Source organism: Numenius arquata, chromosome 15, assembly GCF_964106895.1.
Source record: "Numenius arquata chromosome 15, bNumArq3.hap1.1, whole genome shotgun sequence".
Taxonomy (NCBI): domain Eukaryota; kingdom Metazoa; phylum Chordata; class Aves; order Charadriiformes; family Scolopacidae; genus Numenius; species Numenius arquata.
In genome coordinates, this window is record NC_133590.1 from 982,845 (window position 1) to 999,859 (window position 17,015).

The 17,015-nt window shown below is 35.5% G+C and overlaps 1 protein-coding gene across 1 annotated transcript in view; it reads right to left on the reverse strand.

The window, feature by feature from the left end:
- LOC141472108 (adhesion G protein-coupled receptor A3-like) overlaps positions 1–17,015 on the reverse strand; it is a 283,689-nt gene that overhangs the window by 55,807 nt on the left and 210,867 nt on the right. The window lies entirely within an intron of this gene.

Consider the following 17,015-nt stretch of genomic DNA (forward strand, 5'->3'; position numbering starts at 1 on the left):
TGTAAACAAACACGACATTAATATATGTCCATGTGCTGGGAGAAATATACATGTGAGAGATAAATCTACAACAGAGATCAGCAAACTAAAACAAGTGTGAGAAGCATCTAGTGACCTCAGGATAAATATGGGAAAAAAGAATCACTAGTCTGTGATGTCACTGCGATGCTTAAATAAACAGATGAAGGCATCTGTTTTCTCTTTATTACCATGTATAATACCAAAGGTTTTGTGATTTTAACAATAAAAACACCAAAAAAAAAAATCCCTTTTAAAATAAGTATTCAATCTAGGTGATGCCCCTTATTAAAAATACTCAGTAAAAACCAGAACGAATACCTACAGGAGATTTCTCTATTAGATTTTAAAATTACTATGAAGGCTCTAATTGGAATTAACTGAGCTAAACATCAAGCATTTGTCCTTAGATTGTTTCCACTGCCTAATTCACTAAGGCTGTCATAATATCTCACACTTCTGAAAAAGACATGTTTTACTGTATGATATCCCAAAATAGCTGTATATGCAGAACCTCTGAAGGTATCATTTTGGCCAAAAAATTGTAACTAATAAGTATGTACAGAAATTATTAGAAGTGTCATTTGTCCAACCCCAGACACTGTTGAGAACTTACCTGGAGATGGACAGAAGTGTAAGAGAAGTTACAGTGTGATTAACTTTATATTTATATTGGATTTTTATTATTATTCTGTGCTGGAAACAGCAACCACAATGACATACGGAGTAACACTAATTACTTATTATACACAAAAGAGAAAGCTAGAAGCATCTGAATAAGCTTATGATAATGAAAGCAACAGCTAAAGGCACTGGGATAAGCAAAAATGTGCTATGACTTGACAAAAGCAGTCCTACACAAACCAGAGAAAAGGTTTATAGCATTTTTGCTGAGAGGGGAAACGGTCTAATTCATTGTGGTTCTCTAACTTCTTCTCCACTGGGACTTACTGATACCAATGGGAAAAGGTGATAGTGTAGACAGAGCTTGGCTGCGAGGCTGGGGAGGTGCAGAGAAGAGGCTCCAGCCATCTGGAGCACAGAGAGCTGGGGTGCAGGTCTGGTGACAGGGTGCACAGCTGGGGAAAGACCAAAGTGATGTCCATCCCTCACCCTCACACTAGTGCCCTGTCTCTGCCCTCTTCGCAGCATAAAAGAAAGGATCCCAATCACAGTGTGATCTTATCCACAGACTACAGCTTCGCCTCATAGGAACAAAGTCAAACACAGTGAAGAAAAGCTGTACACAGCCTACAGATGGGTGTAGTGTGGACTGATGGCACTCCTTGGGCTGACTGAGCAAATCTCACACATGCAGCAACGCAACATCGAATTTCTAGAAACAAAAAGACACATTTACAGAAAATTATTTTCTCAGTAGGCTTCAGGAAAATGTTTTTCTCTATTTATCTCCTCAAAATGTACCAAGAATGTGAATACCCATAGCGTTGACTATGTAATAATACTCACTAAATAATGTCTAGGCCACTTCCTGGCCTACAGTTTAATTGTGAATACTGCCCTATCTGTTGCTTCAAACAATTTCTCTTCAGTGCAAGCAGTCTGGTGGGGTGAAGAGCAAAGGGACAGGGCTATTTCTTGACTGGACAAATGTACACGTAAAGTCAAAATACTCGCTACACATCAAATATTTACTTTATGTAGAAATTCCTCAAAATTAAACATCAAACTGTCTGCTACAGCAACATGACTGCCAACAAGCTCCTGTGCTAGGGTATTAATGAAAAATGCACACATTGAGAGTGCCCACACATCCGCAATGCTGTTTAGAAATATGAGTAAATATTTGTGAACAATTTTTACATCTAAGATATGTGACAATCTTCTTTCAATAGCATTAGATATTACTCAAATGAGAGGGATGATCTGAACACTCAGGCAATCCGTCTTATCATGGTAGAGGATGGATGGAGCCTGGCTGGAGGCTGTCTTGGATTCTGCTAAAAGTGATGAATAAATCAGTTCACCATTTTTGCCTCAGTTTCCCTCACATTTGGTGAAATAAAAATGATGGCATTTCTTTTGCTTTCTAAGGTGCTCCTGATTCCAGAGATGAAACACAATATAGGGACAGATTATTACTAATACGAGCGATGGTGACATCAAATTTCAAGTGAGTGATTGTGCTTCAGATGTTTCAAAATCCACATAAATAATGTCATTTTAAAAAATTAACCTGGACACCATATCACCACGTCACATAAGAACTGACATTTCTGAGCATGCTAGTGGCAGCATCTTAGGAAGCTGCTCCACCTCTAAGAGGGGAGAAAGAGCACTAGAGACAAAACCACCATCAAATGTCCTGCACAAGAGCTGCAGCTTTGCAATGACACAGGTCAGCACTGGCATCTAATATTTTCCCTGGAAAAGCTTAAAATCTGTGTCAGCAATTTACTAGTCAGGATTTAGACATTCTGTGAGTGTTTTCAAAACATAATGTCAATAACCCCTTCATGACTCCATTTCACTTTTAGTCCTATTAACTGGATTGTACTGGCATTCAAAAAGGAAATACTGAATACAATGTAGTTTTTTCTAAGGAATATTTTTCTGCCGGAAAATACTAATGTTTTAAAATGAAAGCTATCCACACAGACCCACCCATTTGTGCATAAATATGATAGAAATGATGCAAATTTCAAAAGCTCCCAATTATCTTCCATGTCATCTGCCCAGATATTAAAAAGTCTTCTGTGTGACCCTGCAGCCAGGGCTTATCAACACTAAACCAGCTCTGAGGATTTTCTGGGAGGGCTGATAGGACTCCTGGCTCTGAAGACTTCTTGGAACCTGGGAAATTTTCCAAAAAGGCAATGAAAGGTTGTTTTAAACACTCTGAATCATAATTTGGAAAGTACAGTTTTGTAAGTACTTTTGAAGTTTCATTTTTTTCCATTTCAGAGCTATTTTTTCTGTGTGTGTAATTTTTCAAAATATCTGATGAACAGAAACAGCACAGATAAATCCAAATGGATCCAAAAGTTTTAAATTTGAATTGAAACCTCATTTTAAGAGGAAATGGTCCTTGTGATATTGAGAGCTACAGACTCATGACATTTTTGTAGCTCATGCATGTGTGACCCTTATTAAAAATGTTTTAAGGGAAAAGTGCAAGATTTAAAGTGAAGTTTTTCCCCAGGCAGTTTTATTCTGGTCAGCAGTCCATTCTTTATAATCAATGCTAGCATTTACAAGGAGTTTTTAAGTGTTTAGGAAAGACAGTCTCTTGCCTTAGGTGCCTTTGTGATATGTTGGCCCTTCTACTTTAACCATTCTTTAAAGAGACCTGCTCCCATTTTGAACATTGCTTCCCCAATATCTTGTTATATTTGTCTAAAATTTAGCATAATATTGAGAGACCGTACCACTATCAGACAATCATTATCAAGGACGATGCTTGGTAACCACTCTGGAGTGACATAAACCAAATTATTTTCAGTAGCTCTTCCTTGCTTATGCTTTGATACTAGATCGATTTTGAGTTCAAGCACAGTACTTCTTTTTGAGATAATACACATTTCATCTAATTTTGAGTCCTCAGAACATTTTGAGTCCTCAAGTATATTTTTCCAGTTGGCAATTTCCTTAACTTAAATAACAGCACTTTAACAAGAGATCAGAAGAAAACTGGAGGAAAAAAAAAACGAGAAGAGTAAATGAAATCACCTGAACACCTGGCAGAGAACTGAAAAAGCGACTCCACTGCTTCCAAATTTTAAAGAATCTGGTGAGGTATTTCATAGATTCAGATGCAAGATACCACATATTATATTATTAAAGATACAAGGATGTTGCCAAAATAGGCACAAGCTATATAAAGCTACAGTAGCAGTAAACAAAAAGTAGAAACTAAGCACTACAGATAACAGCCTGTATTACTACATACGTAGTGACTGAGTTAACAGCATGGTCATCATAATAAAATCAAGCAAATAAATTGTTTATGCATATACAGCAGATTTTATTTTGGCCCTCAAACAAGACAACAGCTCCTTAGAAGCAACTGAAGATTTCAGTTTGGAGTTTATGTGAAAGGTTTGGTCACTAACATAACAAAAAAGTGCAAAATTGTTTTTTTCAGGTGTCTCTCCTGGTAGATATTTAAACAACATTCCTTTGGAATTATGTCAGCACATGATATATGAGATAAGGACAGGCATTTGGCCCACCGCTGTGAGGCTTTAGATAGACTGTACATGAGTAGTGATCTCTTTTTCTCATATGAAGAGTACCAATGAAAAACCTCCAAAATGTACACTATCTTTGAAATTGCCAAATAACGTTTCTGTAAAAAAGATAGAAACAATGCCAGTTTGAAGAAATATGGTTATATAAGACACATACTCCATGTCAAACAATTTGACAGGTCCTAAAAGAGGTAGGATTTTTATTTTTTTTTTTTTAAATCTTTTTCTTTTTTAAATGGGAGAAGATCAAGCAAGCAAAGTAGGAGATCCTCTGCCATGTTAACTAATCTACATAACCTTGCTCCTGATTTGCCACAATATAACTCCCCTTGTTAGACTGCTGTTTAAACACAAGTCTGGAAAGGCTCAGGGATGACTAGCAAGTCAAAAGCAAAATTTATATAGATTCCCAGAGAGAAATGAAGAGCTACCTCCGAAAAGGCAACATAAATCACCTGGCTCTTGAGATGAGATTGCTAAACATGCTAGGATTATTACGTGGTAAAGTCATTATGTAGTAATGCTGAAGTCCACACCCATCTCAGTATCTGGAAACATAAGTAGAGAGTCCAAGATATCTTTGTTCTAGTGAGGCATAAATGTTGTTTTAATGCATAGTGAAAACTTGGCATCAACAAGAAATGCAGGCAAATTATATGAAAAGATACAAACCCATCTAATGTGTGTTTAAAGTTCTCAGTAATTAATAATAAACATTTTCTAGAGTCATGCTATAGAAATGATAGATTTAGCCAATAGCATGGAAATTTTAGAAAAGCTGGTAATATAAAATAGTCTTGGAAAACCAGACGGTCATTAACTCTTTTCTAATAAACATAATAAATAAAAGTAGTCTCCACACTAGGATTCTGTAGTTCAAATTTGAAAACTTACCAAACTCAGGAAATTCCTTGATAAAAGTTAACAGGACTTACAAGATCAAGAACAGACTACCAGATCAAAAAGGGCAATGAGTATAATCAGAAAGTGTATGAAAAGGAAGAAAAACCACTGATCAGTGAAAAAAAATAGTATTTTAAGTGTCAAGAAATGGATGGATACAGTGATAACTGCCAGAAACGTTTTACATACTACAGTAAGTTCTTCAGATCTACATTAAAAAAAGAATAAGGAAAGAAGTAGAGCTGCCATATAGAAAGAATCAGGTAGAGATAAAACAAACTGGAAAAAATCAGGTAATACATTTTTTATTTAACGCCAATGAAAGTGTTGACTTTTACATGGGGACAATGTTAGGATCAATAATGAGAGCAAGAATACAAAAACTACCACAAATGTCTAGAGCTGAACATTGTCCTGCAAATCTTTGAAAGAACTGACACATGAAATCAAAGGACAATTTGAGCAATGATGACTGCTCTGTAAAATGATCTACAGTCAGGGTGAATGAGTGAACCAAGTTTGGCAGTATACATTGGTATAGACCTATGCACAAATGAACAACTTTATTGCACAGTTCACAATATTACTCACAGCTTCTGCTGCCATATCAGTCTGCTCCTGTGTCCAAAGACATGCCGCTTTAACAAGTTCAAAAGACTTGATTGGTAAATTGCATGACAATGTGGTGTCCTTGAGGCAGTTCTATATGGACCACTCTGACATTGTTCCTATGTTCTAGTGTGATGCATTGAAGTTGCTTATGCATTCATGCATTATTCCTCTGAATCATAAGTCAGCATTTAGGACTTCATTATTAATGCATCCGTGAAAATACAGTCAGAAAAGGTAATACTTTTTTTCTAGGAAAAGGCAAATGGAATTCCACAAGCAACAACTGAGCAGTTAACCTGATAGCTTGAGGGAAAAGAGAAAGAGAGGAAAAAAAAAATTAAAGAAAAAGGTAACAGAAAGGAAGAAAGGGCAGGTTTACTAAAGGTAAATAATGCCAGACCCACATGACAGTTTTCCTCGATTTTTTCTAGACAAGGCAATATGAATGACCTTATTTCTTTGGTCTTCAGTAAAATATTGGGTGCTACATAGAAAACTGCTAGCTGAGTAGAGACATTGAGAATTAATAAGAAATAGTGTCAGACGAATAAGGAACAAACTAAAATTGTTAATACAATTATTTACTTTGAAAGGGGAAAAAGGGCTGGAGTGAATATATCCAAAGTTTCTATGAATATCAGTTTGGGGACTTCCAATTTTTATTTGATGGCCTTGAAACAAAGAGGAATGTGACCTAAGACAACGCTCAAAATCATGTTTTACAGATTTATAATGAGAACTTCTATTACAAGCTGGTGAAACAGACCACTTTGGAAAGCAACAGACAAGGAAAAGGCCGTGAAAGCCTTGCCAGTGAAAGCACTGGTTGATCTCAGAATGACTCAGAGCCATTATGATTTAACAATAAAAAAAAGACAAATACAGCCAGAACATACAAGATGACACAGTTTCATGGAAATACTCTGATTTTAAAGGCCTAATCAGAAACACACTACATGATTTTTATCAACTGGGCTCAGGAAAAATCGGGCCAGAATAGAACAGGCATAGAGGATGGTTAACAGGGTCACCATTAGAACGAATTGTGGTGACTTCAAAGAAAGCCTTTGAAGCAACTCAAGTATCAGTTGAAACAGGTGATTCTGCAAAAACCTCAGAAAACACAATGAATCTGCAGACGACCTAAACATTATTGCTCCAGTAGATACAATGTTAGCACAAGGATTAAGAACCACATTTGTAAATTATTTGCTGCTGATAAATTGTTAGTATAGTTTCCGTGTATTCCAAAATTCCACATCAGCAATTTCATTTTAAAATTTCCAAGTTTTACGCAAGTTTTCACCTTTTATGGTAATGTATCTTTTGCCTAAATGTTGACAACAGAAAAAAACACTGCAAAGCACAATAAAAATCAATAATGATGGAACAAAATTATATCAATTGAATTTTATAGAAGAAACATGTAATTCTGTTATAATGTTAATTATTAGTTTTTATATTTAATTTAGATTAAGTTTTCATTTTAAGGATCTTTTTAGATTTTTCAGACAGTGCTACATGACTGTCACTTCAGGGTTTCTCATTGCAAGTCGAGCAGAGTCCGCAATAGACTTGCCATAAGGCAGAAAGTTTTGCCAGAGAACGCATAAAATTGGTCTTCCTAGAATCGATGCATTCTTAAGGGTGGCTTATGAGTTTTCAACTGAAATTCAAAGGTGTTTTGGGGGGAAGATCCTTGAAGTATTAAATGATTTTGCCATACCCTAAAATTCAGACTGTAATGTTCCATTGTTTTCCTCTGGACCTACAGAAACTCATTGCAGCTTCATTTTTAAAAAGGATGGCTTCTGGCAGTGCATGCTACAGGAAGACTCACCCTCTTAGGAATTTGGTTCACTGGGACCTTCAGGAATGCATTAGCTCCTAGAAATACTACGTTTTCCTCTGAGCAGCCTGGGAGGAAGGAGTATTTTTCCTTTCTATTTAGAAGCTCAGTTCATTTTCAGGCATTAAATCTATGTGAGGTCTTTCTGTAAAGATGATAAGCATATTCAGTTTTTTTTGTTGCATTGATGAGACTGTGGTTTTAATTGTTGCAGATGCACTCAGAGGATGGGATGGGAATATGTTAAATTGTTAGAATTTTTAAATATAAAGTCACAATAAATAATCTCAGGAGCTGTCTAGGTGGAACATTCAGCTACATAATTACAAAACTATCACCATGGATCTTAGGAAGGGCATCATAATTATACAGAATATCTAACTAAGCAAATACCTTTTACAGCTCATTGACCACTGAATTCAATTATACTTAAGTATTACCAGTTCAGAAAAAGGAATCCTGTGAATTCTAGCTTCGGTATACTGGCATACATGAGGGGTTTTTGCCATGACCACTTTTAATTTATTTTTTGAAGAAGGTGAATTGTGTTCACGTAGACCTCATAACAGTCTTACTTTCTGCATGGTCCATAGTTTAGTAACTATCACACATATGAAACAATTAGGAATGGGAACAAAGAGAATATTTCCCACTACTCGGACAAAGCATTAACAAAGATTTCTCTAAAGTTACAGAAACACAATGTGATTTAAAGGAGAACAGATATTAGGTGGCTTATACGCGTAAGAAAAACCACTCTGTAGTAAACAAAATTCCTATGCATTTTAGTAGAGTACAGTACATACCATTAGGGATTTTATGATTTTTCTAAAGTCTTAGATAATTTGTGTATATCCATTTATTGAATATGAGTACACAGTGATGCAACCATTAGGTAATATAGTAATTCAAAATGACTGAATATTGCAACTATTTAATCATACTAGATGATAAGATTTCTAATATCACTGACATGGTATTCATACTTAGTTAAACTAGATAAAGTTCATTTAGTAACATAAGTGGGAATGTAGTGAAAAAGATTAATTCAGAAATTTTGAATAAACTATTTAGATACAATTTTCCTGAGGCAAAGTGAGGTTCTACATTTCATATAACGTAGAGAAGTCCAAGTATTAAGTGTTTTTCTGGTGCTGTCTTTTTATAAAGATGACTGCAATGAAATGCTGACACTGCTGCTTGATGACTACTGAAACATTGTCCCTATCTGATAATGGAGGAAACTGCTGAAAATAATTTTAGCCATCTGGGTCTTTTAGGAAGTGAATTTAAAATTCCACACCATGAAACAACTCAGTATTCTGCAGATTTTGAATGATTTGGATATTATCCTCAGGAATGATCCCTATTGCCTATAGCCATTAAACAACTCAGAGCCAGCATTTCTTTTGCAAGCCATAGCCTGGGCAAGGCACACATTTCCAGAAGTGGATGCGAGATCACTACATTCCTTGCTTTGCTATATAGAGAGAGCTAGGTATTAACAAGAACGGTGGTAAGATTGCCTTTTCTTTAGTTTACATATGCACAATCACACTCCTTCACTCTATTACAAGATACAACTTCACTATCCTCACAATAGTCAAGAAAATACACCTTCTGAGGAGCAAATATGATTTCTTCTGTCCTTCTATTCCCAAACTCAGTTTTCCATTTTGAAAAACTGATATATTTTAGTCTCTAATTTACCAAAAAGTTAATCTGCTTCCTGAATTTTAGTCACTCAGTCGATTTATTTGCTTCTACAATAGAGTCAGAAAGCATGTTTTGTAAGAATAAAGGTAAAAAAAAGTGAGAAAAGTGAGTATAGTTACACAGGCAAGAGAGAGGTTCTGAGTCACAGAAGCGTCTTCTGGATGAAAGTCTCCAGACCCTTGAGTTACGTGGTGGTAAAGTGGATGTATCTCAATGATGGCAAGTGACATTTTAAGAGAATTCTTATAATTGAGATGTTGAGTATGAAGAAGACAGGCATTCCGCTACTGCTAATGCCTGTAGTTGTCAGTAGCTGCTGCTCACCAAAGCTCCCCGACAAAATCCCGTACCCTGCTCTGCGGGTCTCGCACACATCTTCATGATTCTGATGCCCCAAGTGCAGACACGAACAACAAGATTTTGAGCTCAGTATGATGATGAAATGATAAAGTCAGAATTTCACCTTTAAAGTTCAGTTCTGGCCTAATGCCATGCTGAACACCGTAGTTAGAGAAAAACCAAACATAGATTTGCTACATATGTTTTGGTGTGAAATAAAAGACAATAGTTATCAAAGGGATTTATCCAAGGCTACATTTAAATGAGCTAATTATCAGCACTAGTGTGCCACAGTGGTGATGTGAGCCTTTGCTTTTGTTTTAATTTCTTGACAGCCAGACAGAAGGGAAGAGAGGAAAGGAGTCCATCTGGAAAGTAAGTTGTCAACTCGTTAAAGAGTAGTACCCTTTTCCAAGCCGTTCTATTTTGGGGTTATAAATAGAAAATGGATATTGTCTGAGGAATAGTATACTCCCCCATTCCTTTTATTTTTAAAGAAACAGTATAAGTTGTTCTTCTTGCAAGTAATATATTTGCAGATACATTTTTCACCAACAATCTAGAGCCATGAGGAAGCTTTGAAAATGAAACATTGTGGGATGCATACATAAGTACATTGTATATACAGTTCATGTGAAAATCTGTTGTGTCGGACTTTTGGTTCAGCCAGAGAGCATTCAGAGCCAAATAGAACACTTTTACCTCCAGCTGAATCACATGTACTCTCATTGTCCTCATCATAAATAACTGGTTTAGCTGGACAGACTCCTTAGCCCAGAACACATCTGTTCTAAGAAGCGCTTAGGGCCAATCTATCTTGATTCATTCTAAGTTTTTCTAAGGGATTTGTTACAGAGTTATGCGAACATCAAAAATATTTGCTAGCATTATCCGCAGTAAAATCCAATAACAACCACAATGGAAGTGAGGCCTGAGTGAACCTTCCATCAGACCATGTCTCCACCAATCTAGTGATTACTTTATCAGTCGTGTCAATTGAAGAAGGTTGGAAGAAACCTAAGACTTATTTCTTAACATTTCAGAGATGCTAAGAAACCACCTAGGCATATGTGCAAATTTTTCTTTGTTACTGCAAAAATAATCACTTGACAAAGTCAATGTTAAGCATTTCATTTCTAAAAGCTGACTGAATTAAAATCTTAATTCTCTAGTAAAATCACTTTTTGTAGCTCAGCTGCTGCAAAACAGTTATGACATTCTGATTAAGGTTTTAAAATACTAACATAACATTATCAGTTCTTGTCATCAGTCATCACTACATGAAAAGTCATAGTTTATATTGGGTAAGGATAGTTGTGTATTTCTGAGGCAGTATGCACTGTATTGCTCTCACTCAAGCGAGCACCTTCAAGTTGAGATGCCAGAGAAGGTCACTTGAAGCTTCTTGAATAGTGCATGAACATAACTGAGGTCTTAACTAACCCCAGGAGAGCATCCTCTCATTCCCATTCAGTGACTGCTGAGAATGATGATTCCTAATATAATATAATAGATTTCTAATATAATAGATTCCTTTAAATACTCTGCTAGGTGCTAACCTAGCTAAAGTTAGATGGGATGAAACTCTTATAGTAATAAATGAAGACTGAGGACTAAGAACTTACATCAGTTTTCTCTCCACATTTCTTAGATGAAGCAAAAGGGAATAACAATACTCTTTGCAATTCTTCCAAATGCAAAGCTGCTTTCAGTTTACAATGTACTAAAGGAGCAGATGGAGAAGCATAGCCTTTTTGTTTTGCTCATGGCTTTTGAATTAATATAAGTTTTCAAGTATTAGTGCTGCAGGGCCTGTATACTGAAAAAGCAACAGCAACATGTTATTAAAAGTAGTGGTCTATATGCTATGAAGTGTTTGTTTTTTAAAATCTTGTAAGTTTTATAAGCCGCAAATTTGCAATTTAATCAGTAGAAAATGAATTGTCTTACACTGTTATACATAAGCATTTGCAACAGTTTGAATATTTTTGGTCTTCCTCTCTTGCTCTACTGATTTCCTGATCTTTCTCAGTAAAGGTCAATTCTTCTGGCATCAGTCTATTTAATGCGTTCACAAATTTGTACCAAAGGCCTTTATTCCAAAAAGCTCCATTTTATCAGTCAGACACATCAACAGCGTGTATAATTCAGACTTTCTCAAGGGCTTCCACTGCCAAATTTGACTGATTTCAAGTGTGTTACTATTCTTGCTGAATCACTTCCAATCTCCTATTAAACTGATATGCTTTTATTTTAGGCAGTAGCAATGCTCATTTTCTAACATAAAAACTTAATATGTTCACCATTTCACTATCTTTTTGTTCTGGGCATCCCAGCTTTACTTTCTGCATTAAATTGGATGGGAGCACTTTGCTGAATCCTGCACATGCATTTCTGGACTTTTAGTACAGCTACTGCCAGATGCTGATATGAGTACCTGAGTGTATGAATTAATTATTTAGGAGTGAGGATCTGAAAGAAACATGCTCAAGGAGGGAAAGGAAAAGAAAATCAATACAGAAAAAAATTGAGTCTCTCATGCCAACTGAAGGACTAACATCATGTACAAAATTAATAACTGACATTATTAGCTGAAAGACAGAGTATTTGAGAAAAACTGGCAAAGTCCCAAACTGTCTGTCTCAGCAACAAGAAAGACAGTTTTTTTTATCATCAGGAATTCTGCATCCTGGAAGCTCTATATATCTCCAATGATATGAAAACACTGCTGCCAAGGGCACAGGCTCTGCTAAAAACTGTATTCCCCTTTTTGTCTGATTATTGTCTAACATAAGAAGCATTTTTATGGCAAGTATGAGGGCCTAGATAAAACTAGAAAAAACTAGTTACCAAACTAAAGAATAGATTTTGATTGTACTTCCCCAACTACACATAGACTTACTGTGTTTTGTTTCTTTCATACAGGACACATCACCTGAAAAGCAAAGGTCTTCTCTTGAAAAAAGCATTAAGTAAATGTCTCAACTTTAATAAAATGAAATAACTTCAGTTAATGTCCAGTTTTCTTCCATACACAAACACACACACACAAATTGATTGGCCACTTTGTGGTCTTCTACAATTCTAAATTTTGATATTCCCACATTTCTTCAATAGTTCTGCATTAAAAATGCAGTGACAAATAGATTCCTAAGAAAAAAAAAACACATATTCACTAGTTATAAATATCTTACAGTCCGTCTCTTAATTTTATCACCTTGTTGGGGCACTTTGAGGGACACATCAAAAATATATTCTCTGTATAGTTTTGATGTCCTCTAGCTTTTTAGATGGTTTTTTTTGATGTCTCTGTTCAGAAGCAATAAGCCAAAAATTATGCACTCTGCATGTCTGAACAACAGCGTTTTCTTGCTTTGTAGCCTTGACATGGAGAATGCAAGATACTTGTACTTGCTAAGCCATGGTCTATTCAGCATCATTGTGTGAGCATTACTCACCAAATGGAATTAAAAACTGCACTACAGTTACCATGACAACCAGCTGTCTCCCACATACAGCATCAGTTTGAATTTGTGCAGACCATTCAAACAATGATTTAAGTCAACAAATTACCCTAAGGTAAAAATCTGGTTTAAGAACAAATAAATATTTTCAGTTTCATAATATTACTTAGCTCAATACATTAATTCTAAGTATGATTTGGGAGACCTTCAGAGAGGTGCAGTGACTTTTCTTAGAAATCAAAGGTGGATGGTGATTTTCTGGTCAATACACAGTCAAGGACCACTGAAACTCCTGACTCAATGAACATGTAAGAAGCATATGGAGAAGAGAAATCATAACATTGATAGAAGAGTTTGTGGGAAAAATGCATTAGAATATTTATTTCATAATTTTTTAAAATTTGCTGTTGATTCAAATCAAATCAATTGCTGTTGATTCAAATCAAATGCTGTTGATTACTTTGGATAGTATCACTAACATCATCAGTGTATGTTTGCTATATATATTCTTACTAGAAAATAAAGTGCAATCCACATTCATCCCAAACTATCAGCCAGCACTTGTCCATTGGGAAAAATAGTCTGAAACTTGGAACACAATTTCTGGGCTGGAAAATTCTGAAATAAGTTCATTCACTAGTAAACTTTCAGGGTTTTGTTTGTTTGTTTGTTTTGTTTTTAATAATCAATTTACATGCAAAGAGAAGGCCCAGTTGCTTTTGAAACAGCTGATATACAGAGAGGGAAGAGCAGTATATCAAATTTATATTATATTTACAGTATCTGGTGAAACATCATACAATTGCATGTCTGGTTATCTGTATGAAGTAGCCACCTGGCAGTTTTCAGATCCTTTTTCACACCGAGCACGCTTTCAATAGAGAATGGTGGGTTTTCATTGTCATTGCATAACATAGCAATGATGGCCAGGCCTGCTTGCAGAACAGTAGGATGGATTGTTGTGAAGGGAGGGAAAAGAAGAACCTCCATAATACCATAAACCCCACATATTAATTGTGTATTTATTTATTGAGTGTGGGGAGAGAGAGGAAAGTAAATGCTGAAAAAAAGATGGTTAAGCTATTAAAAATGCAATGTATGGTCACACTAAAGGTAATAACACTATTTTTTATGTAAGAAACCATAAAAAATTCAAAGCCATAAAATTTAAATAGAGTCTATATTTACTAAAAAAAGGGCTAATGTTACATACTGAAGTATGTACATATTAATGATACATCCTGCACCCACTCATTTTTCTGGAAGCAAGTGCCACAACTAAACCTTACTGCAGATTTCCCATTTGGTATATGGTATAGCACTTGTTGCATCACAGAACTTAAAACGGGTCAGAAAAGAAAACTGGACAAATAAGTGTAATGCATTTAAAATGAAAACATTCAGAGGCTATAAGGAATCTGATGCTATTATAAGTAGTTTTCATCTGTAATTAAGTTATTGAATCATAACCCTGAGGAAAATACATAATAATAAAAAGTTTTAGCTTGAATATAATGTTTTCAGTTTTTAAATAATTTCGTTTACATGGGAATGCTGGTCAGAGGACAAGGATGGAAAAATAAGTATACTCATAGAATCGCATCTAAAAGATTGAGGAAGGAAGTAGCACAGAAATGCATTCAGTCCTGGATCACTGTGGACACATTTGTTATCAGTGACAGGCAATGTGAAATCAAGCACAAACTGAAATCAAACCCTTCTTTAAGGTTACACTAAACTGAACTGACAGGAACACTACATGCAAGAAAGAAAAAGAAATTGCTTTCTATATAACACTTTGATCTTCAACAATGGGAAGCCATAATGTTTAAATGTAAAAAGAGAAGAATTCAAGGTAGAAAGCAAGAGAAGGAATAAAATATAGCCTGAGGCTCCAAACCCACAAACCCAGACAGGAACAAAAAGGCTGCACAATCAAAGGTAAATGACAATAGGAAAACAAATATGACTGTTACTGGAGTTTAACAGATCTGTAACAATCTATTAACCCCTAGATTGAGCTGCAATGTAATATCATAAAATAAAATAAAATAAAATAAAGTAAAATACAAATTAAAAGTAAATCAAGATGACAATATAAGCAGATGTGAATCATTTTGCCCTGAGGCTGAGTCTATGCTCTTGTGTCAAAGATGCCTTAATGGGGTTAAAGTAGCATTGCTAACAAATAATGGATGGTTTCTATTACATTTCAAAAAAGTATTTGCAGCACCATTAAAAAAAAACAAAAAAGATGATTACTTATTCTAAAGTTAGGAAAAAGGTCTTTCAGATAGCAATTTAACAAAAAAGTACAGTCTCACCTTTGCATTCCTCTAAAATAGGACTCACCAAAATTTTTTAATAAGCTTGCCAAATCCATGCTTCTTGGAACAGTAGACTTACAGGTGTGTCTGTATTAACCTTTTAGCTTAGATTTGGAAGACTGGTCTGATATTCAGGAATTATTTTTATCCCATCACATTCCTATCTGAATGCCAATTCTCAGACAGATTTCCTGATGGGATCTCTGTTATCAGGCATTCACAAAGTACTCTCACAGTGCACAATGTGGATTTCATTTGTTTCTGGGGCCCAAATGACTTCCAGCAACCCCTGCCAACCCAAAAGCTGAAGAGACTTGTGATAACTTGAGTTATTGTCTTCACTCTATTCCTAACTAATGTTATAGCAGTTTCAGCATTCAGATTTGAATAACCCTCTTATATTCAGAGCCTGGCATTCCCTCTCAGAATATATCGCTATTTTCACTGCTGATTCACTGCTGAAGGTAGACAGAATGCCTCAATTCTACTGTCAGCCTCATAGTCCTTAAAAACAGTAACCTTTTTAATGTTTTAAAGAATGTATTTACTTGGTCACATATTAATCTTATCCTGAAGTATACTTTCATCTGAAGCAAGGGGATGGCAATAATTTAAAAATGCACATTTTGAAAGAAGTTGTGATGTCTGGCTAGTTAGTGGATTGAATCAATGAACTGAGTAAACAAAAAATATTTATTTTAATATTAATAAAAATATTTAAAATATAAAATTTAAAAAATATTTATTTTATTCTGACCAGTTAGCTTCTTCACAGATATACATAAAGGATTTGATACAATTTCAATTGGCACTTCCACTCACACAATGAAAATAAGATTTTCTGTTATGAAGATATTAAAATATGATATTTTAAAGACTTGGCTGACTGAAGCAATTAAGCCAGTTCAGACTCTGTGTTTTAGATAGGTGAGTACATAATGAACTGAGAGTTCCTGAGAGTAGTCCATAATTGTCTAGGTCAAGAGAAGTGGACAGTAAAATTGAGTCTGCAGGCAAGAATTGTTGTATGTACCGATTTGAATATATAAAGCAAAACTTTTACATTTATTATCTGTGCATTTCACAGGTGGTTTAGAACAGAAGTTATAAAGGGCTACAAAGTTGTTTTTTATTTTGTACTTAGGATTTTGTACCATTTTTTCATTCATGATTTTAAGAAGAGGCATCAGAATTTGCCCCCTTTTCATAAGCTTAACCAGTCTTTCCAATCTAATATTGTTCACAGTGCTCTTCTGCTACTTAACACATTTGCGAATATTTCTGTTGGTTATGGCTAACAAAAAATCCCCATCTTGATGTAAAACACTTGTTTCAGTGCAGCCCAGAAACACTTGCTCCATAGATTGCTGTCTTGCAGTGATTTTCTCCAAATAAAGGTGCTTCAACAAATGAGAATAAATCACAGAATCATAGAATGGTCTGGGTTGGAAGGGACCTTAAAGATCACTTAGTTCCAACCCCCTGCCATGGGCAGGGACACCTCCCACCAGACCACGTTGCTCAAAGCCCCATCCAGCCTGGTCTTGAACACCTCCAGGGACGGGGCAGCCACAAC